This window comes from Geotrypetes seraphini, chromosome 2 (genome assembly GCF_902459505.1).
Source record: "Geotrypetes seraphini chromosome 2, aGeoSer1.1, whole genome shotgun sequence".
Lineage (NCBI taxonomy): Eukaryota > Metazoa > Chordata > Amphibia > Gymnophiona > Dermophiidae > Geotrypetes > Geotrypetes seraphini.
The window spans coordinates 529353945-529377336 of NC_047085.1; the positions used below are offsets into that span (position 1 = coordinate 529353945).

Consider the following 23392-nt stretch of genomic DNA (forward strand, 5'->3'; position numbering starts at 1 on the left):
AGAGCAGAAAGTTGTTGAACCAGGTGTTTCATATAAAATGAAAAATGAAAGGTGTAATTGTTGGCTCTGTTAGCCAGCATGGCATTCTGGTACAGGCGCTTTCCAAATTTGTCCATTGTCTTTCCCTCTCTGCCAGGAGGGGTGGAGGCATAAACGCTGGAGCCTTGAGATTTTTTGAGAGTGGACTCTACAAGGAGGCTCTCATGGGGCAATTGGGGTTTGTCAAATCCCGGAATAGGGATGACCCGGTATAAGCTGTCCAGTTTTTTAGGGGCACCTGGAACAGTCAATGGAGTCTCCAAATTTTTATAAAATGTTTCCCGGAGGATATCATGTACAGGAAGTTTAAGAAACTCCTTGGGAGGTTGGTCGAAGTCCAAAGCTTCTAAAAAGGCCTGGGACTTCTTAGAGTCGGACTCAAGGGGGATGGAGAGAGCCGCTGACATCTCCCGAAGGAACTTCGTGAAGGAGGATTGCTTGGGCTTAGAAGTGGTTTCAGCCATGGAGGGTTCCTCATCTGTAGAAGAGGCATCCTCCTCGGTACCGAGTGGGGATTGTTCCCATAGGTCTGGGTCCCTGATAGCCGGTTCAGTATGGCGGGTTTTAGAAAGGGACTTGCCAGATCGCATGGATACGGTGCCGGGGGATGAAGACCGGCGTCTATCTCTGTCCCTGGAGGAATGGTGCCGATCCTGATCCCGAGACGACCGGCGTCGATCTAGGGCCTGGGAAGGGTCCTCTGCAGAGCAAGTCTGAAGTGCAGGCTGAGCAGATAAGACCGGCATGGATGTGTTCAACGGTACCGAGGGGGTGGATACCGGTGGAGCGGTGCGAAGCTCGGGCTGGACCGGTACCGGAAGGAGCGGTGCCAGTAAGGTTGGAAGGAGCTGTTGGAGTTGCTTCTGTAGCTGCTCCTGAAGCTTGTCCTGGAGGATGGCCAAAATTCGGTCCTCCAATGGGGGCACCGGTACCGCTTTAGATTTCTTCGGTACCATAGGTGCTGCTCGACGCTCCGGCGATGAGGAGGCCGATGACGAGGCACTCACCGTGATCGGAGCGGAGCGTTTACGGGAGCGGCAGGACGTCGGAAGAACCGGGGTCACCGCTGTAGCTGGAGGTCGCTCAAGGGAAGTGGAAGGCTTCTTAGCCGGCTTACCTGGCGCTATCGACCCCGAAGGAGGATCAGGCGGTGTCGATGTGGTCGGTGCCGATTTAGGCGGTGCCGTCGACGTCGGGGCTTGATCCATGGTAGAACCGGTACCGAAAAGAATATTTTGCGGTATTTGCCGGTTCTTAAGAGTGCGTTTCTTGAGAGTAGCACAGCGGGTGCAGGTGTCAGCCCGATGCTCTGGACCCAAACACTGAAGGCCCCAGTTGTGTGGGTCAGTTAAAGAGATTGGGCGTGCACACCGCTGGCACTTCTTGAAGCCCGGTTGAGGGGGCATGAAGGGAAACACGGCCTCCGCGAAATCAAACCCGGAGGCTTGGATGATTACAACAGGCCCCGCCGGGGCCGGCTGCAAAAATAAGGAAAAAGACACGAAAAGAATTTTTTTTTTTTTTTTTTTAGAAGAATGAAGTCGAAAGACAAAAATAGAACCAAAATTGGATCAAAAATCGCGAGCGGGAAGGCAAATTGAGAGTTTTCAACGGCCGTTGAAAAGCACATGCGTCTTCTTCGCTCCGCGGAAACGAAGAAACTGGAGACCACGCACTCCTCCGTCGGGCGGGAAGGCAACCGCGCATGCGCGGTGCGGCCAACTAGAACTTTCTAGTTAAAAAGGTCCGTACCGGGGCTCCGTCGGTGACGTCACCCATACGTTAAGAATATGCTGCCGAGGAGGAAGTGACGTCATCTCGCCGAATGGCAGCTTAAAGCAGGAGCTCCGTCGGGCTTTTGCTGCACTACGCGCTGAGCGCTTTCAAAGAGCGGAGTTTTGGCCACTTTCTGGGTGATCCGGGGCCCCTTTCCATGGCGACTCGCAAGCGCCTTGAAAAATTTAAATTTTTTGGCGATCCGCCCGAGAAATCGGGCTCGGAGGCGGTGAGCAGCGGGGGAGAGAAAAAAAAGATGGCGGCCGGATCGGCGATTCCCTCTGAGTCGGAGGATGAGGGCCTGCCAGAGCAGATGGGGGACGCTGGAGAGCCGCCCCCGAAATCAATAACGGACTGGTTCAAAGACTTGAAGGCAGAAATCGTCGGAGTGAGGGGGGATGTCAGAGCTGCGATAACGGAGCTGAAATCTGAGGTCAGTGCATTGGGAGCCCGAGTCTCGGCTTCTGAAGACCACGTGGCCACTCTTACTACGGCGGTGTCGGCTACCAAGGAGGTTACAGGCCGCCTATCTAACGAGCTCCGAGACCTACAGAATCAAGTGGAGGACCTTGAAAACCGCTCTCGGCGCAGCAATCTGCGCTTTAAAGGAATCCCTGAAACCGAGGCTTATAGAGATTGTAAAGCGGTGGTTAGAGCGTTTTGTGAACACCTGCTGCGAGCTGACGGGGCTGATGTACCGGAGACCATTGTGCTGGTGCGTGCCCACCGTGGTTTGGGAGCTGCCCGAGCCCAGGGCACCCGAGATATCATTGCTTGCTTTGGGGAGTTCACCCTAAAGGAAAGGATTTTGCTGGCTGGACGTCGACAGTCTGCTCTCCGGTGGAATGATTTGGCTGTGGGAGTGTTTCAGGACTTGGCTTGGACTACATTGCAGAAGCGGAGAGCATTTCATGAAGTCACGCAAGTGTTGCGCTCTGGGGGCCATAGATACCGTTGGCTCTTTCCCTTCGGCATGTGGCTGACTATTAATGGTTCCTCTAGGCGTGTGAGCACGGTGTCGGAAGCCTGGGCGGAGATGCGAGCCCTGGGCTGTGGGAATCTACTGGATGAAGACCGGCCTCCGGCAGTGGCTTCTACATCTGCACAGAGTGAGCCTTGGAGCACTGTACTGCGTTCTGGCAAGAAATCTGCGAAGCCCCAGTCCTGACCACACCGGTTTCTCCTTTTTCTGATTAGCCTTGATGCGAGGCTTTGCCTTGGCTGGTTCGGAGTGGACTTCTTGGAACTTTCTGGTGGAGCTGGAGGCTATAGTTAGCCCTCTGCTTTATTGGACTGGAGATTTTTGATTGCCTTGTGCTGTTTAATATGTTGCAAGAAATACTGCCAATTTAGCATGTAATAGGGCCAAGTTCGGCTGGCAATATTGCCAATTCTGCATGTAATATTTCAAAGGGTGGTTGTTGGGTGGTTTAGTTACCTGGCTGTTTGGGTTTGGACTGTGATGTGTGTTATGGTTTGCCTGCTGGGGGTTGGGGGAGAGGGGGGAAGGACTGGGAGTTGAATACAGGGGGGGGGTGTGGAGTGGCACATGGTGACAGTGTGTGGAGGGAAGCAAGAAATGGAAGCCCAAGGAAGTCAGAAGGTGAGCTTTCCGGTCTTCTGTATCGGCTGCAATATGTATGACTACCTCCCTTCGGGGATCCAGGCATACATTTGCAATCGATGCATGGAGATGGATAGCTTGAAATATCAGGTAAGACTACTGGAAGGAACAGTGATGGAACTCGAAGACAGAATCCGAGCACAGGAGAAGATTCTAGTGGAGTACAGCCCAAACGACGATGTCAAGGAACTAGAAATGTTCATAGAGGAAGCTCATCAGCACCATGTAGAGAGTACTCAGGAAACTCAGGAAACCGATGTGAGGAGAGAAGACACCCATGCAAACACAGAAGAAACCGAAGACGAGGTAGGAGACAACCGCACACCAGGAGGAATAGTGAGACCACAGGAAGACATCGCCCCACCCAAAGAACAGGAAACAATTTCAAGAGTATCATTGGAGAAGGAAGACTGGCCCTACTCCAAGGACGTGGACCAACGCCCCCCAAGGAACTCCCGAATAAAGAAGATGGGGATCATCGTAGGCGACTCCATCATACGACATGTGGACAGCTACACCGCAGGAGGAAGAGAGGACAGAGTTGTCACCTGTCTGCCTGGAGCAAGAGTGAAGGATGTGACCAACAGGATCTCCAGGATCATAGATGGAGCAGGGGGAGAGGACACCGCTGTACTTATCCACGTGGGGACAAATGATGTGAGCGGGCGGAAGTATGACAGGGAAGAGCTGAAGGGCCAGCTCCGCTTTCTCGGAAGACAACTGAAGATCAGGGAGGTGAAGGTGGCCTTCTCCGAGATCCTCCCAGTACCAAGAGCGGATGGAAAGAGACAAGGGGAATTGCAAGTAATCAACGCCTGGATGAGACGATGGTGCGAAGAAGAAGGCTTCGACTTCGTGCGCAACTGGACGGCGTTCTGGGGAAAAAGCAAGTACTACAGAAAGGACGGACTACACCTCAACAAGGAAGGAGCAAGAGTTTTGGCAGGCAACATGAAGAAGGCAATCGAGAAGGCTTTAAACTGAAAGATAGGGGAAAGCCGACAGTCGACCACCGGTCGATGGTACGGATAGCAGGATGCCCCGACGAAGAAGCCAAGGACAACTACACCTACACAAGAGAAGACGACCTCACAGCCAATAAGGGAGAAAAAGCAGGAAGGGACAACTCAGACATAGGAGGGGACGACCACACAGCAAAAAAGGGTGATAACACAGGAGCAGTAAAGGATACCAAAATTGAAGCTACAGGGACGGCCAAGAGTAGAAGGTCCAAAAAGGTAACACGAAGAGAACTTAGATGTATGTATACAAATGCTAGAAGTCTGGGTAACAAAATGGGGGAACTAGAGACAATAGCAAGACGTGACATATTGGATATCATTGGCATAACAGAAACATGGTGGAATGAAGAAAACAAATGGGACACAGTACTACAGGGATACAAACTGTATAGAAGAGATCGAATAGGGCAGAAAGGTGGAGGTATTGCTCTATATGTTAAGGAGGGGATAGATTCTGTTGAAATGGTTAAAACAGAAAGGAAAGAGAAGCTGGAGTCACTCTGGATCAAAATTCCTGGTCAATATGGCGCAGATACGAAAATTGGCCTTTACTATCGTCCACCAGGACAGGCGGAGGAAACTGACGCAGAAATGATGGAGGAAATCAAACAAGAATGCAAGACAGGCAATGTAATTATATTGGGAGACTTCAATTTCCCAGGGATAGACTGGAAACTAGCAACCTCCAACTGCGGCAAGGAAGCCAAGTTCCTGGAGGTGCTAGGGGATTGCTTCCTGGAACAAATGGTAAAAGAGCCGACAAGAGGCAACGCCACCTTGGACTTGGTCCTAAATGGCCTCACGGGACCGATAACAGAAGTGGAAGTCATAGTTCCACTGGGAACGAGTGATCATAATGTAATCAACTTTAAACTACACATCAGGAAAGGGAAACATGCCAAAACCTTAACCACCACCTTGAACTTTAAAAAGGGTAAATACGATAGCATGAGAGCCATGGTAGAAAAACGACTCGAGAAGATGATGGACAAACTTGAAACGGTTGATCAGGCATGGACACTACTGAAAAATACTATCACAGAAGCACAAGATCTCTACATTCCGAAGATTTCCAAAGATCGGAGAACAAAGAGCAAAAGAGAACCGGCATGGCTTACCATACAGGTGAAGGAAGCCATAAAAGAAAAGAAGGACTCTTTCAAAAAATGGAAATGCATAAAGACAACCGAAGCCTGGAACAAACATAAAGATGATCAGAAGAAATGTCACAAGGCAGTGAGGAATGCAAAACAGGAATATGAGGAAAAAATAGCCCAGGAGGCCAAAAACTTCAAGCCCTTCTTTAGATACGTGAAAGGGAAAAAACCTGCAAAAGAGGCAGTGGGACCCCTGGACGACCAGGGAAGAAAAGGGTACGTCAAGGAAGATAAACAAATCGCAGACAAACTAAATTCCTTCTTTGCGTCCGTCTTTACGAAGGAGGACACCTCAACAATACCTGAAGCGGAGAAAGTGTTTGCAGGAGAAATAGAAGACAGCCTCACCACAGTTGAAGTGGACTTAGACCAGATATACTATCAGATCGACAAACTTAAAAGCGACAAATCCCCTGGACCGGATGGGATTCATCCGAGAGTCTTAAAGGAATTGAAGGTTGAAATCGGAGAGTTATTGCAAAAACTTGCAAACCTGACAATCAGAACTGGACAGATACCGGACGACTGGAGGATAGCGAACGTCACCCCAATTTTCAAAAAAGGATCGAGAGGGGAACCGGGCAACTATAGACCTGTGAGTCTTACGTCTGTCCCTGGCAAGATGGTTGAAGCACTGATCAAGGATAGCATAGTCCGGCACTTGGACGCATATGACTTAATGAAACCCAGTCAACATGGATTCAGGAAAGGGAAATCATGTTTGACTAATTTACTCCAATTTTTTGAGACCGTGAACGAGCAAATCGATAGTGGGAAGCCGGTGGACATAATATATTTGGACTTCCAGAAAGCGTTTGACAAAGTTCCACACGAAAGACTTCTCAGGAAACTACATAGCCATGGCATAGAGGGGGATATACAAAGATGGATAGGCAAATGGCTGGAAAACCGAAAGCAGAGAGTGGGCATAAATGGGAAGTTCTCCGACTGGGAGAAAGTGACTAGTGGTGTGCCCCAGGGCTCGGTACTTGGGCCGATCCTTTTTAATATTTATATCAATGACCTAGAGGAAGGAACATCCAGTGAGATCATCAAGTTTGCAGACGATACAAAACTATGCCGGGCAATCAGATCGCAGGATGATAGCGAGAAACTCCAGAGCGACTTGTGTCAGTTAGAAACATGGGCGGAGAAATGGCAGATGAAATTCAATGTGGAGAAATGCAAGGTAATGCATTTAGGCAATAAAAATAAGGAATACGAGTATACAATGTCAGGTGCAACTCTGGGGAAGAGTGAACAAGAAAAGGACCTGGGTGTGCTGATAGACAGAACCCTGAAGCCGTCGGCACAATGCGCGGCAGCGGCAAAGAAGGCAAATAGAATGTTGGGCATGATAAAGAAAGGAATCTCGAGTAGATCGGAGAAAGTTATAATGCCGCTTTATAGGGCAATGGTCAGACCACACTTGGAATACTGCGTCCAACATTGGTCTCCCTACCTAAAGAAGGATATAAAACTGCTGGAGAGGGTGCAGAGACGAGCAACAAAACTGGTGAAGGGTATGGAGAAACTGGAATACGAGGACAGACTTATAACACTAGGATTGTTCTCCCTTGAGAAAAGGAGACTGCGTGGGGATATGATCGAGACCTTCAAAATACTGAAAGGAATCGACAAAATAGAGCAGAGAAGATTATTTACATTGTCCAATTTGACACGGACTAGAGGACATGTAATGAAGCTAAGGGGGGACAGGTTCAGGACTAATGTCAGGAAGTTCTGCTTCACTCAGAGAGTGGTTGACACCTGGAATGCTCTCCCAGAGGAGATTATTGCGGAATCTACCGTCCTAGGCTTCAAGAGCAAACTAGATGCATATCTCCTTAAGAGAGGCATATAAGGATATGGTGGAATATAAATTACGCCAGGTGTACACCTGGCAGGGCCTCCGCGTGTGCGGATCGCCGGACTTGATGGACCGAAGGTCTGATCCGGAGAAGGCAGTTCTTATGTTCTTATGGTACTCTTTGGGAGTTTCTTGGCTTTTGTGGAGGGGTGATGATTGCCTGTAGGGGAGGTTTGCACTTTCTCCACGCTGGCGAATCCTGGAACTAAGGGTTCGAGGCAGCATCGGGGAGGGGGGAGGGGGGTGGGGTCTGGGGGGGTTAGGGTGGGGGGTGAGGGGGGGAGGGGGGAGGAGAAGCTTTTTACTGTAGGTTCGTGGAATGTTAATGGGCTTAATAGTCCGGGTAAGCGTAGTATTGTATGTAAAGAACTGGCTCGACTGCAATGGGATGTTTGTTTACTCCAGGAAACACATTTGAGGCCTCGAGATGTGGCAGTCTTACGTTCCCCCCTTTATGATCAGATTTGGACTCACCAGGGGTCGACCCCAGGGAAGAAGGTGGGGGGCTTGGCTATATTAGTGCGCAAGGGTTTGGGGCTGGTGGTTAATCAAGTTTATCGTGATGGTGCAGGGCGATGTTTAGCCCTTGTGGCTACGTTACAGGGTCGTACCATCACTCTCATCAATCTGTATGGCCCCAACGCAGATCAGGCCAGCTATTTTGGGTCTCTTAAAGCCGATCTGGTTGGTCTGGTGAAGGGGTCTGTGTACCTTGGGGGAGACTTTAATGTTACACCAGATGTTGTTTTGGATCATTCTGTAAGTGGGACTCGCTCTCCGTCTAGGGCTGCTAGACGGGCTTTACTGTCTTTGTTCTCTTCTCTGGGCTTGGTGGACTGCTGGAGGTTGTCTCATCCCACACAGTGTTCCTATACTCATTACTCCCATGCACATAAATCGTACGCACGTATAGATGGGCTATGGACCCATCGTAATTCGTGGGGGGGGATTCGACAAGCTGAAATAGGAGTTATTCAAATTTCCGATCATGCGCCAGTATGGGTGGCTTGTACGGGTTACTGGGCTGGGGAGGGACGGCGATTTTGGAGACTCAATGAGTCTTTATTGAAAGATCCTGTGGTGGTTCGGGAGGTGAGTGAGGCGGTAGACCAGTACCTTCAGGTTAATGATAATAATACGGTAAGCGATGCGACTCTGTGGGATGCTCTGAAGGTGGTGGTGCGGGGTATTTTCATTAAGTGGGGGGCTCGTCGTAAGCGTCTACGGGCACAACGTTCCTTGGCATTACATGAACAGTTAGAGCGGTTGGGGAGGCAGCATCAGAGACACCAGGACCCCTTGGTGTTTGAACATCTTCGTAAGGTACGGGCGGAATTTTCATTATTGCAGATGGGGGAATATGAGTTTTTGAGAGAGCGTTTGAGTCAAACGGTTTATGAGTATAATAATACCCCGGGTTCTCGTTTGGCTCGGCTTATTAAGCTGAAGCAGGCGAGAGCAGCTATTACAGAGATACGGGATTCGTGGGGTACGGTACATCGTTCGGATTCGGCTATTAGCGCGGTTTTCCTTAAATTTTATTCTGATTTGTATCAGAGACCCGGGGGGCGGGATGCCGCGGCTGTGGAGGGATATCTCTCGGAGTTGCGGCTTCCTCGGCTTTCGGATGTGGATAGAGATCTGCTTAATGAACCTATTGAATTGGGAGAAGTCCTGGGAGTCATTGCTAATTTGAAGTTGGGTAAATCGCCTGGCCTGGATGGGTATACTAATCGGTTTTATAAACTTTTTCGGGAGATTCTCGCTCCGCTGTTGGTTCGAGTTGCGAATGGGATACGGGGTGGTTCATCGTTGCCCTCTACTATGGGAGAGGCCGGGATCACGGTCCTGCTTAAACCGGGCAGGGATCCTACTGGGTGTGGGTCATATCGACCGATATCATTATTGAATACGGATGCAAAAATTTTAGCGAAGGTCTTAGCGCTTCGCTTGGGACGGGTACTGCCCTCTCTGGTGCACTTGGACCAATCGGGTTTTGTTCAAAGGCGGCAGGTCGGTGATAATATTAGACGGACGTTACACCTCATGTGGGCGGCGCAGAGGTCCTCTGCTAAGATTGCCTTTTTGGCAATCGATGCAGAGAAGGCTTTTGATCAGGTGGACTGGGAGTTCTTGTGGGAAGTGATGACTCGGATGGGGTTGGGAGCTTTTTTTTTGGCCTGGGTGCAGGCCTTCTATGCGGCCCCCAGAGCCACAGTGCGTGCAAATGGGGTTTATAGCGAGTTTTTTTCCATAGGGAGAGGCACTCGACAGGGTTGCCCTTTGTCTCCTCTGTTGTTTGCTCTCTCTATGGAACCTCTGGCCATTCGTATTAGGGAACATGGAGATTTAGTAGGTGTGATGATTGGGGATATGGAACATCGTTTAGCACTGTTTGCCGATGATGTGTTATTGTATGTCCGAGAACCGGAGGACTCGTTACCTATTTTAGTGGATCTTTTGTTGGACTATGGGAGGGTTTCGGGGTTTACGGTGAATATGGATAAATCTGAATTGTTGAGTGTAAATTTGGGGGCAGAGGATCAACGTAGATTAGCTGCCCGGTTTCCTTTTCGCTGGGCTCCTGGGGTTATCCGCTATTTGGGGATTCGTTTACCGGTTGACTTATCCCAATTGTATACAGTTAATTATGCTCGGATTATTCACCAAATCCGGACTGATATTCAACGCTGGAATGGGTTTTGGTTGTCTTGGTGGGGTCGCATTGCAGTTTTGAAAATGAATATTTTACCCCGCTTGCTTTTTCTTTTTCAAACGTTACCGATTTCTGTTCCCAAATTGGTGTTGAAACAGTTGCATACTTTGTTTTTTCGGTTTATTTGGCAGGGGAGATCCCCTCGTATTTCCAGAGCTGCGTTGTGGGCGGCCAGGGACAAAGGGGGGCGGGCGGTGCCGAATTTGTTTTGGTATTACCGGGCTGCTCAGCTGCGGCTCCTATTGGATTGGGAAATCGCTGACTTCAAGTTGGCGGTACGCATAGAGCAGCATTTTGTGGGACGTCCCTGCTTGAAACATTGGCTTTGGTCCTCGGCCATGGGAGTCCGGACGGTGGCGGTACCGGGGAATCCGTTTTTGGACCATCTCGTGAAAGTGTGGTGTGTCACTCGAAAGCGTTGGGGGGCTGGGGTGGTCCCATCGGTGCTTGGTGCGATGCGGGAGGAGCCCATGTTCCCGGCCGGTGGGGAGAGTTCTGTTTTTGTGCGCTGGGCGCAGTTGGGACTACACACCTTTAGGGATGTGCTTCAGAAGGGGGTCCTGGTGTCTTTTGAAACCTTCAGAATTAGCGCTGCCTTGCCCGAAGGAGATTTTCTGGCCTATTCTCAGATACGTCATTTTCTGCACTCTCAGAAGTGGGATCGGGAGCCTATTCAGTCGCTCGATCCCTTGGCTCACTTGTGGGTCACCCTTAGGAACCTTCCTAAACCGATTTCTGTTCTTTACCAGTATATTCGGGGCTCCTTTTCCTTTCCGGCTCTCTACCAACGGGCTTGGGAGGTAGATCTGGGTTGTACCTTCTCGGTTGAGGAGTGGGCGCTGATCACTACAGAAGTGGGCAAGGCATCCTCTTGTGCACTTATTAAGGAAAATGCTTATAAAGTGGTCGTTCGGTGGTACTACACGCCGGAGCGACTACATCGAATGTTCCCTGGTGCTTCGGTATTGTGTTGGAGATGTGGGTTGGCTTCGGGGACTTTTTTGCATATTTGGTGGGACTGCCCTATCCTACAGCCTTACTGGAGGAAGGTCGTGGGATGTTTATCACAACTGTTACAAATTTTATTGCCATTTTCTCCACAGGGATGTTTGTTGGGCCTTTATAATGTGTGTTTATATGCCTGGCAAACCAAACTTAGACGCTGGGGTTTGGCGGCAGCCAAGTGCTTGATTGCTGCTCATTGGAAGCAGGAATTGGCACCTCCTCAATTAGATTGGACTTTAAAGCTTAAATTTATTTATCACATGGAACTGTCTATTGCAAAGCGTCATGGTTACTATTATACTTACACACGGACTTGGACACGAATCCTTGAAAGAATCGAATCTTTGTTTTAAGCTTCTTTCTGGGGGGGGGGATTGTGGATGGGGGGACTCTCCTGAAGAACCAACAGGGAGTCCCTCTTTGCTAGAGGTAGGGCTGGGTGGTGGGGGGGACATAGTGGAGTTTGGGTTACTGCTTTATATTGGGGGATTGTTGGTATGGTTGGGAGCCCTTTTTGATGATTGTATTGGGGGGGGAGCATTATGAGACTTATAGATCTCTTGTTGTGGTTTTGTATGCTTGTTTGCAACTCTGTTGTCTCTGCTATGCAATTTCTGGTGTGTATAATTTTATACCCAAAATCTTTTAATAAACATTTATTGATTAAAAAAAAAAAAAAAAAAGAATATGCTGCCTGCTTGTCCTGGGATAAATGCTGTTGCTGCACTGAAGAGGGGAGGGGGAAGAAAAATATTCTGCTGCTGCACCCATTTTGGGGGGAAGGGAAGAGAAATGTTGCTGCTGACCCAATTTTTTTTGGGGGGGGAGGGGGAAGAGAAAAGCTGGTGCTGCACCCAATTGGGGAGGGGAAGAAAAGTGCAGCAGCAGCACCCAATTGTGGAGGGGGATGAGAAGTGCTGCTGCAGCAGCACCTAATTGGGGAGAGAGAGGGGAGAAGGAAGATTAGGGAAGGGAGAGGAGAGGCAAGAGATGCCAAGATCATGGGAGGGAGGGAAAGGAAAGGAGCTACCAGACCATGGGGGGGGAAGAGATGTCAGCGCATATGGGGGAGGAGGGAGATGCTAGGGCATGGGGAAGAGAAGGGAAGGAGATAGAGATGCCAGACCATGGGGTGGAGTGGGAAGAAAGGAAGGAAAGGAGAAGAGAGAGATGCCAGAGCATAGGGGAGGGGTGAAACTGAAATGAATCATGTACAAAGGAGAGAAAGGGCACAGGATATATAGTTTATTGAAGGGACATAGAAAGAGGGAAGATGCCATATAGAACAGAAAAAGGGCGGACACTGGATGGAAAGGGCAGAGAGGGTGGACAGAGAATGCAAGGGAAAGAGAGAAGGTGGACAGCAGATGGAAGGGGTAGAGAGAGAGAGGGCAGAGGCTGGGTGGAAGGGGCAAAGAGAGGACAGATGTTACATGGAAGGGAGCGAGGATAAACGCTGAAGAGAAGATAATTAAAGCAGAAACGACAAAAGGTAGAAAAAAAATTTTTTTGTTGCTTTACGTAGAATCAAGTAGTATTGTAACTGTATTAATTTAAGTTTATAAATAGGAAATTGAAATAAGGTAGTTTTTTTTGGGACTAAACCCCTTTCCTCAGGTCAGGACAGGATACCATAACAGCAGGGGTGCCCAAATGGTCGATCGCGATCAACCGGTAGATCACAAAGGCAATGCGAGTCGATTGCTTTGCCTTTGCAATCTTTTTCTTCCTGCCTCCCCGAGCCAGGCCAGGCGCCAGACTCACAAGACTTCACCTCTGACGTCAATTCTGATGTCAGTGAGGTAGTTCTGGGCCAGCCAATCGCTGCCTGGCTGGCCTGGAACTTCCTCTCCGACGTTAGAATTGACGTCAGAGGTAAAGTCTTGTGAGTTCGGCGCTTGTACATGCCTGGCCTAGCTCAGGGAAGCAGCAGGGAGAAATCGGCGTGGTGGCTTAGGGGGTAGGGAAAGAATGGGGGAAGTGGATAAATCGGCGTGATGGCTTGGGGGGGACAGGGGAGAGAGAAAGAAGGAAAAATTATGTTCTTACCTGTTAATTTTCTTTCCCTTAGACGCAGCAGATGAATCCAGAGACCAATGGGATAGCTCACATCTACCAGCAGGCGGAGATAGAGAAACTGATTAACAGGTGGTCCTATTGGCTGGCACTCCTCCTGTTTATCTAGTATAGCTCCTTGCCCAAGCATCCGTAACCATCAATAGGCATAGCATGTAAAAAACTTCTTTCCCATAACAAATCTCAAAATGCAATAATACAGAAAACAACCTGCCATAATAACAAACTGCGAAAGTTGCAAAAGAAAAAACCGAGAGACAATATCCAGAAAGGGTGGCCCGTCTAGCATGTACCATGAGAAAATGGTGACAGGAGAAACCAGCGTGATAAGCATGGAAATCTGAAGTCCAGGCCCCCTCAGAAATAGAGAAAGAGAGTCCTGGCCGCAGGAATATGCGCAGTGTCATTATGCCCATAGAGACAGCCCGAACTTGGAAACTGCTTGTACTACCTTTAGGCATAAATATCCTGTGCCACTACTAGACACATGCAGCTCAGCACAGAGGCCCAAATAAGGACAGTTACCAATAGACAAAGGCTCAATCTGCAGGGACCCCAAGAGAGACAATGAGATACCTGTGTGAAATACAGGGCACTATATCTTACTGCTGATCTCACTTTGCCGTGAGTTGCCGTATGTCGCCCCAGTCTGGAGACAAACCGAGACTGGGTGACCTAGCACAGGTCAGAGTCTCTCTGGTAAACCCCTTGAGTGCTAACCCCAGAGTCCGATTAAACAAGCAGCTTCCTTCAAGGGAGCACAGCAGGAACACAGACTTAGACATATAAAGCTGCCCAAGCTTGTCCCAAAGCTGGTGAAACACATACAACTTGTCTGAACCGGAAAGGAGAGAAGCCCCGGCATACCCTGACCAAAGTCAGCTGGAAACAAACTACCGGAACGCTGCAGCTCTCCCGCCATCGCCGAAGACCCATGCGCACGCCTGATTCTCGCTGACACGTGGCCGCTGCATCAACGCTCCTAGAAACATAGTCGGATTCGAACCCCGCAAAATTTACCCTGCCGCAGCTTGCATAGAAAGAAAATCAGACTCGGGGAATAACCAGAACGGCCCACAGCGCCGGAAAAAACATATCCCATCTTATGTGCGCTGCTATAAACCGGCACCTGCACATGGCCGTGACAAACACTGATGAAAGAGAGCCTCAGAATAAACATGACTACTGCTGCACTGAAACCCAACAATGAGAACAAGTACGAGCATGAAATCGCATCGCTACTGCTGCGCTGTAACCAACAAGGAAACAAAGCGCGTGCATGCAAAGGGCGGGAAGTCCCGGCTCCCTCCACGGATTTCTAGTCATAAAACTTAGCCTCAATAAAATATCCATACCTTAAATGTATGATGACCGAACCCACAGTACTAAGACTCCCAAACAGAACCTGTTCAAACAACCGTAAAAGCCAGACATACTCACAAGCTAGTTGTTAGGGCCAGTTGAAGCCAGTTTGCAGCAAAAGCATGGCAGAATGTAACAACTGTGGTCTTTTTTTTTTTTTTTTTACAGAGAAGGGAAAGAAGAAAAAAATTGAGACCCAGTCAGACCCTCTAGCAATGGAGGGAGGGTGAGGCAGGGACAAGGGGGGGGCCCAAGTGTAACCTCTAAAGCCGGCACCATTCAGCCGGATACCCCTGTCTCACTGAAGAGAAAAATCTCAACAGGAGAAATAGCACTGCCAGCTCACTGAAGAGAAAATCTCAACAGGAGAAACAGAATGGCAGTCTCACTGAAGAGAAACCTCAACAGAAGAAACAGAATGGCAGTCTCACTGAAGAGAAACCTCAACAGGAGAAAATAAAGTTCCAGCCACAGCCAGAATTCAGGAGCTAGTTGAATAGCGACATTTTCCTGCTGGGAGATAGAGAATACTGGATAAACAGGAGGAGTGCCAGCCAATAGGACCACCTGTTAATCAGTTTCTCTATCTCCGCCTGCTGGTAGATGTGAGTTATCCCATTGGTCTCTGGATTCATCTGCTGCTGTTGCTAGGGAAAGGCAGAAATAAAGAGGGGGCAGGGGGAGAGAGAAACAGGCAGTCAGGGGGGAGAGAGAAAGAAAGAGAGACAGAAAGAAAAGGGAAGTGGCAGAAAGAAAGAAATATTGGATTTACAGTCAGAAGAAGGAAGTGCAACCAGAGACTCATGAAATCACCAAAAAGGTAGGAAAAATGATTTTATTTTCAATTTAGTGATCAAAATGTGTCCAGTTTGAGAATTTATATCTGCTGTCTATTAGAGAATGAAAAGGGGAAAAAAACTGTTCCCGTCACTGCACCGTCCCCGGCCCACCATCCTCTGCACTGCCCCGTCACCGCCGTTCCCTTCACCGCCCCATCACCGTCACCGCCACTGCCATCCCATTCACCGCCCCCGTCTAGCACCCATCTTCTTCCCTCCGCTCCCCCATAGTCTGGCATCTGTCTTCTTCCCTTCCAGCGTCTTCTCCCCACTCTGCCTTCCACATTTCCTTTCAGGGTCTGTTCCTCTCTACCCTCTTTCAATGTCTGTTCTATTCCTTTCCACCACCACCCTTCCCTCCCCTCCTTTACCATCTGCTCCTTTCTACCACCCTTCTTTCATATCTTCTATCAGTCCCCCCACCATCACTAGCAGTCTCTCTTCTCCCTTACCATGAGCAAATAGAACTTCTGAAAATTGTATTGCTGAGGCATTATTTTTAGTACGCCTTTTTTTCCAGATGGATAATGACATCAATTTTATAATTCTTACTGTCTGCTCTGATTTCATTCACAATTTGGTTTGTGTTTTGTACCTGAGGATTCCATGAGGCATTTAACCTTTTCCTGTCTCTTCTGTGATTTCAAGTTGATTCCTTCAATAATGGAGTCTCAAGGCAGTAGCAGTTTTCTATTTTGGGCTCTTTTGATATTGTTTAAGGGATTTCTTGTACATTTGGTGCTGGTCTTCTTTGATGAGGTCACTTCAGAATCTATTTCCAAGGAAGAGAAACTTTTTCCCTTTCACCCCCTCCTTCCTTGTGTGAGCCGGAACACGCGGTCCCCGCAAGAAAGTAATTTTATATCATTTTCATTCTATTCATTCATAGAAATTAAAGTCTAGATAATGCCAGTCACATAACAAAACATGATTTTACAAAAATAATTCCCTGCAGTCAAGCCTGCAAGGATTACTAGATGTCTTTCAGCAGCTCCCCTCCCTCCCTCCCCCTTACCTTTGTGGCCAAGTCAAAATGATCTACCAACAATAAAATTTTAAAAACACAAAGCACGCTGTATGCAGAGAAAATGTTAATTAGCATTTATTTTTTGCGGGTTTTTAAAGAGGTCAAGGCAGATGACTTTATGCAATGTCACCTCAGTAACAACTATACAAAAATAGACAAATATTCCCCCTCCCTTTTTACTAAACTGCGATAGCGGTTTTTAGCGCAGGGAGCTGCGCTGAATGCCCCACGCTGCTCTCGACGCTCATAGGCTCCCTGCGCTAAAAACCGCTATTGCGTTTTAGTAAAAGGGGGCCATAGTGCAAAATATAGACAGCAGATATAAATTCTCAAAACGGACACATTTTGATCACTAAGTTGAAAATAAAATCATTTTTCCTACCTTTTTGTCTGGTGATTTCATGAGTCTCTGGTTCTTCTTCTGGTCCTTCTTCTTTCTTCTCCTGTCCCCCCCCCCCCTCTTTCTTTCTCTCTCCCCCTGGCTCCCCTCTTTATTTCTGCCTTTCTTTCTCTCTCCCCCTGGCCTCCATCTTTATTTCTCTCTCCCCCTGGCCCTCCTCTTTCTTTCTGCCTTTCTTTCTCTCCCCCTTGACCCCCTCTTTATTTCTGCCTTTCTTTCTCTCTTCCCCTGGCCTCCCTCTTTCTTTCTCTCTCCCCCTGGCCCTCCTCTTTCTTTCTGCCTTTCTTTCTCTCCCTCTTGACCCCCTCTTTATTTCTGCCTTTCTTTCTCTCTCCCCCTAGCCCCCACAAAGCCATCGTGCCAATTTCTCCACTTCCACGATTCTTTCCCTACCCTCACCCCCAAGCCAGCAGCCAATTTCTCCCTGCTCCTTCCCCAATGTCCTGATCTTCATCGGGCAGCAGCAGCATTCACAATTCACTGCTGTTGCCCGCTTCAGGCCTTCCTCTCTGTCGGGTCCTGTCTTCATGAAAACATAGAAACATAGAAAGATGACGGCAGAAAAGGGCTATAGCCCATCAAGTCTGCTCACTATACTGTCCCACTCCATTAAGTCAGAGTGCTGCTCGATCCACTTAGAGATCAGGAAGTAGGCAGGACCCGGCAGAGAACAAGGCCTGAAGCCGGCAACAGCAGCGAATTGTAAACGCTGCTGCTGCCCGAAGAAGGTAATGGAGCACCGAGGCAGACCACTTCTCCCCCCTCCCAGCCGAACCCCCGCTGACCCTCCTATCTCCCCCCCCCATGAACCTTTCCGACCCTCCCAGCGACAGCAGCAAACCTTCACGGCTTTCTCCTCCCTCTGCCGCATCACTGATGACATCATCAGTGATGCGGCAGAGGGAGGAGAAAGCCGACGCTACTGGAGGGAGGTTTGCTGCTTTCGCTGGGAGGGTCGGAAAGGTTCACTTGGGGGGGAGAGATAGGAGGGTCAGCGGGGGTTCGGCTGGGAGGGGGGAGAAGCGGTCTGCCTCGGTGCTCCAAGGCCTGTTGCCATTACCTTTTTCGCCCCTCCCGCTCCCGCCCCCCCCCCGCCCCCCCCACCCCCCTTGGTACGCTACTGCTGTCCAGCTCTCCTTAGTTTGCCAGTTTTCTTTTTCGGCGACCGGCACGCTTTCAAAGAGCCGTGCACGCGCGGCTGCTCAAAGTTCAATCTTCTGCTCTGCTGCAACTTCCTGTTTCCGGTTGGGTCAGAGCAGAAGATTGAATACTGAGCAGCCGCACGTGCGCGGCTCTTTTGAAAGCGTTCCGGTCGCCGAAAAAGAAAGCCGGCAAACTAAGGTGAGGTGGAGAGAGGAAGCTGGTTAAACGATCGAGCCGGTATGCGGGTGGGGGCTGCGGGGACCGCACGATCCTCTATGCCTCACTGCGGTGACAAGACCATTCACCGCTCCACGGGGCTGCTAATTTTCATTCCCCGTTTTTGGCGGGTTACCCGTGGCTAAACGCGGTAGCCGCGGGTAAACCGCCACCATGTCATTCTCTACTGTCTATATTTTGCACTATGGCCCACTTATACTAAACCACAATAGCGGATTTTAGCGCAGGGAGGCTATGAGCATCGAGAGCAGTGCAGGGCATTCAACACATCTCCCTGCGCTAAAAACTGCTATTGTGGTTTAGTAAAAAGGGAGGGGGTATATTTGTTTATTTTTGTACAGTTGTTCCTGAGGTGACATTGCATAAAGTCATCTGCCTTGACCTCTTTGAAAACTCGCGGAATATAAATGATAATTAACATTTTCTCTGCGTACAGTGTGCTTTGTGTTTTTTAAAATTTTATTGTTGGTAGATCATTTTGACTTGGTTATTTTAAAAGTAGCTCGGCAAGCCCAAAAAGTGTGGGCACTCCTGCTGTAGAGCCATTCTTGTATGACTGAATGAGCTATATTTAACTTTTTTTTTTAGTTGTTTAAATTCATGCAGAAATAAATGGCTAAATTGAACCTAATGACTTCATTAACGCCTTTCCCTTTTTAAAACCTCTATACCAGGGGTCTCAAAGTCCCTCCTTGAGGGCTGCAATCCAGTCGGGTTTTCAGGATTTCCCCAATGAATATGCATGAGATCTATGTGCATGCACTGCTTTCAATACATATTCATTGGGGAAATCCTGAAAACCCAACTGGATTGCGGCCCTCAAGGAGGGACTTTGAGATCCCTGCTCTATACCATTTGAAAGAGGGCAAATATCTAATTATTCCCTTCTAGCATTGGATGCTTCTTAAATTAAGTAAAAATATTCTGGCACAAGTGTCAAACCTTAAAAAAGGAAGTCATATTGAGCATTGGAAAATAATAATAATTAACTAATAAAAATAGTACACATTTAGGGCTTCTTTTACTAAGTTGCGAAAATAGTTTTAGCGTGTGCTTAGCGCACACAGAATTACCACACGCGCTAGACGCTAATGCCAGCACTGAGCTGGCGTTAGTTTTCCCGTGTTGCGCAGGAGTTTGCGCGTGCTAAAAATGTTAGCGCACCTTAGTAAAAGAGGGGGTTAATTTTCCCCACCACCAAATTTTCCCATCGCGCCCCACCCGGCTACTTTTTCATGCCACCCGGCTGGAAAAAATGTCTGGGGAGAACACTGCAGGGTATATAACTGGTTCCAAGGATTCCTTAAATCCAAATCTTATAGAGTAAAGTCAAACAATCTTAAATCAGAACCGTGGTCCAACCCCTGTGGAGTTCAAGAATCACCACTCTCACCTACTCTCTTCAACCTCTTTTTATCCTCCTTTGGTTCTACCCTAGACAACCTAAATGTAACTTCTTTCAGGTACGCTGACGACATCACCATACTTCTACCCTTCGATTCTCCTGACCCCACTTCTACAGAAAATTGGAAATAACCCTACAAGCAGTGGAAAAATGGATGGCAGATCACAAACTGAAGCTGAACACGGACAAAACAAAATTTCTACTGCTAGAAAAGGATAAGAACCCCTCCATCACAGAACTAGAAATTAACACCATCAAATACCCTATACAACCCACCCTTAAACTCCTGGGAGTAACAATAGATAGATGCTGCACAATGCAGGCCCATATCAACAAAACCACCCAGAAAGCATTTCTAACCATGCGCAATTTACGAAAAATCAGAAAATTCTTCGACAAAGAGCAATATAGGCTCGTAGTCCAATCCCTAGTACTAGGTCTATTGGACTACTGCAACATCCTCTACCTGCCTTGCCCTACAACAATGATAAAACAATTACAGACAATCCAAAACACTGCACTCAGATTGATCTACTCGCTAAGAAAATTTGACCACGTCACCACGGCCTACCTAGACTCACACTAGTTACCAATACAAGCACAAATTCAATTCAAACTATACTGTCTATTATTCAAAGCAATAAATGGCACAGCCCCCAATTACCTAAACAACCGTCTGAACCAAAACCTCACCACTAGACAAAGAACTAAGACTCCTTTCACCTACCCCCCACTCAAAGGCACCCAGCGCAAGATATTTGACAGTCTTCTAGCGACGCAAGCAGCGAAACTGGACCATACCATCTCCAACCTGATGATAACAACAAGCGACTTTAAAACTTTTTGCAAAGAAATCAAAACCCATCTATTCAAAAATGTCATAACTCGAAACTGGATTCCCCTCAGTGTAACTCCCCCATCCTCAGTTACCCTTCTCTTCAAAGCCTCAAGCATGTCAACTGCTTCCCTAACTGTATATATACTGGAACTGTACTATCTCCTATTTGTACAGCATCCCGAATTGTAAACCCACAGGAATAGCCCATTATTCCCTACCGTATCCCATTCCCTAAACTGTACTGCACCATTCTTCTTGTAACTCTTCTGGAAATGTCCAGAAGTCTCTTTGTAATTATCCTGGAAATGTCCAGTTGTCTCTTTTGTAATCCGCCCAGAACTGCAAGGTTGAGGCGGAATAGAAATCAGTAATGTAATGTAAGTGCGGTTTTTTAAGAAGCCTGTGAACCAGGTTAGTACCTGTCCCGAAATGCCAATAGAATCGAGGCATCTGATCAGAATGTCATGGTCGACAAGGTCAAAGGCACTGCTTAAGTCAAACTTAAGTACCAGTGCGCTTTTTCCCAGAGAAAACAGATGGAAGAGTTAACGATGCTAAGATAGTTTCCGTACTGTAGTTTTTGCGAAATCCTGACAGGGAATTGTGTAGAATGTTAAACTTCTCTAGGTATTTCATGAGGTCAAGATTAACTAGACCTTCCATCAGTTTGAGGAAGAGAGGTATGTTGGCAATGGGTCTGTAGTTGGCAGCCGAATAGACTGGTTCTTTGGGGTTTTTGATAATTGGAGTCACAAGAATATGGCCGAGTTCCAGCAGGAAGTAGCCAGTGGACAAGCAAAGAGAGACTCAGTTGAAAAGTTCAGCTTTGAATGGGAAGGGAGCTGTTTTCATGATAGTCGGTGGACAGTTATCTAGCAGGCAGTTGGATTTAGCATATTTAGAGTAGAGCTTGAGGAATTAGTTCCAATCTGGGTTTTTGAAATGATTCCAGATCATGTCAGCAGTTGAGTCTTCATTTTCTAGAGCAGATAGATTGATTGATGGGTCTGTGCTTGTAGCTGCAAGAGACGTTTTCAAATTACGAATTTTTGTGGCGAAGTAGTCGGCTAGGTTTGCAGCAGAGAGTGGGAGATCTGTGTGGGAACATTTATGTAGATCAATATCAAATAAGGAATTGACTATTCTGAAGAGTTCTTTGCGATTCAGCGAAGGAGAATTGATTGTTTGGGGGTAATGTTTGCAATGCTTTTCTTTAATCATTTTTTCATCTTACAAGTGTATCAAGAAATAACATTTGAACTTAAAAACATAAAGAACATATTGTTAGGATATTAAGAGGTACTTAAGGAATAGTTTGAGCGTTTTCTAATTTGTTAAGGAGTATTTGGTAATTGCAGGAGGAGTTCAGAGCCCGTTTTAACGAATTAAAGGAAAACTTCAGAGCCCATTTTAACGAACTAAAGGAAAACTTAAATAGAACATAGGCTAGATTAGCTGAACAGAGGGAAAATCACTTTTTCTCATATTAGGGCTTTAAGTCTTATCCTTTTCTTTTTTCATAAGTGACAGAGAGAGAAATGTAGACAGTTGGAAGGGTTAAAAAAAAAAAACACCAAACTTTTGTGAAGAATAATGCACAATGCATTTACATGGATGGCGCAAGTAGAAAGTCGCCCCAAGGGCTAGTACTCCAGGTTTTAACAACAGAAATTCTCTAAGACGCTTTTGGGTATCCCTAGACAAATCAGGGTACATTTGAATTTTCAAACCCAAACATTCTTTTTGTCTATTTTTAAAGAATAGTCTTAGTAGAAAGTTTTTATCCGGTGCCCAAGCTACCGTTAGAAGCAGTGTTGCTGGTACCACCAGGTCATTTTCAGACATCTCTAACATTGCTGATACATTCATTGTCTCCTGCTTATTTCCTTGTTGATTTTGAGGACTATTAGGCAAATAGTAGACTTGTGAAAAAGGAGGTATAACCTCCTCTGTAACTTCCAAAACTTCCATTATATATCTCTTCAATATTTTCCTAGGGGTTACCGCAGTTACCCTAGGGACGTTCACTAATCTCAGGTTGTTATTTTTTGAAGTATTCTCTAGAAATTCTACTTTCCTTCTGAGATTTATGTTGTCTTTGATAATAATTTCTTGAACTTGTTTAGTAGTTTTAACATCCTGACTAATATTGTCCATTGCTGATTTAGAACCAGCCATTTCAGGTTTTGGTTTCTCAATTTCACTTGTCTGAATCTTTATTTTCTCTTCTATCTGCTGGAAATGTGGGTTTATCGATTTAGGGAGGTTAGCAACAAGGTCCCAAATTGTGTCTGGGGTTTCTGTAATTGAGAAATACAAAATTTAATAGTTGTTTCTTCACCAACTAGCTCAGCCTCTTGTCGTTTGCCCTCCTGGATTCTGCCAGCTCTTTCTGCTGTTTCTTCCTTGGTATCCAGACTTGGGTTCTCCTGCAAATGCAGGGAGTCCAGCTCCAAGCTCCCCTCAGTAATCTTTCCAACCTCTGGTGCAAGGAGAGCTCCTACTTCCAGAAGCTCTTCTGCCCGCGGGGAGCTGGTGATCCGGGGAACAGGAGGCGGTGCCCTAGTATCGGGCTAAGGGTGGTTTCAAGGCCCAAGGTAATTCAAATGGAGCGTCTCCAGCGGGGAAGTCCTGATTTGCTGTGAGGTTCCCTGCAACTGCTGCAGGAGCTCCTCAATATTACCCAAAGCAGCTGCTCCAGAGTTCCGCGAGGTCATAGAAGAACTCTTTCCTCTCCGCTTGGGCATTTTGATTTCAAGGTAAGAAGAAATAGAAGCGTATAAAAAGGTGCTCCAAATTGTGGCGTTCAACCGAACTAGTCATCAGCCATTTTGGATCGAGAGCCCTCCCCCCACC

At 47.5% G+C, this 23392-nt stretch overlaps 1 protein-coding gene across 2 annotated transcripts in view; it reads right to left on the bottom strand.

Moving 5' to 3' along the window:
* The window catches only part of MESD (mesoderm development LRP chaperone), a 70897-nt gene that overhangs the window by 31956 nt on the left and 15549 nt on the right, over window positions 1-23392 (bottom strand). The window lies entirely within an intron of this gene.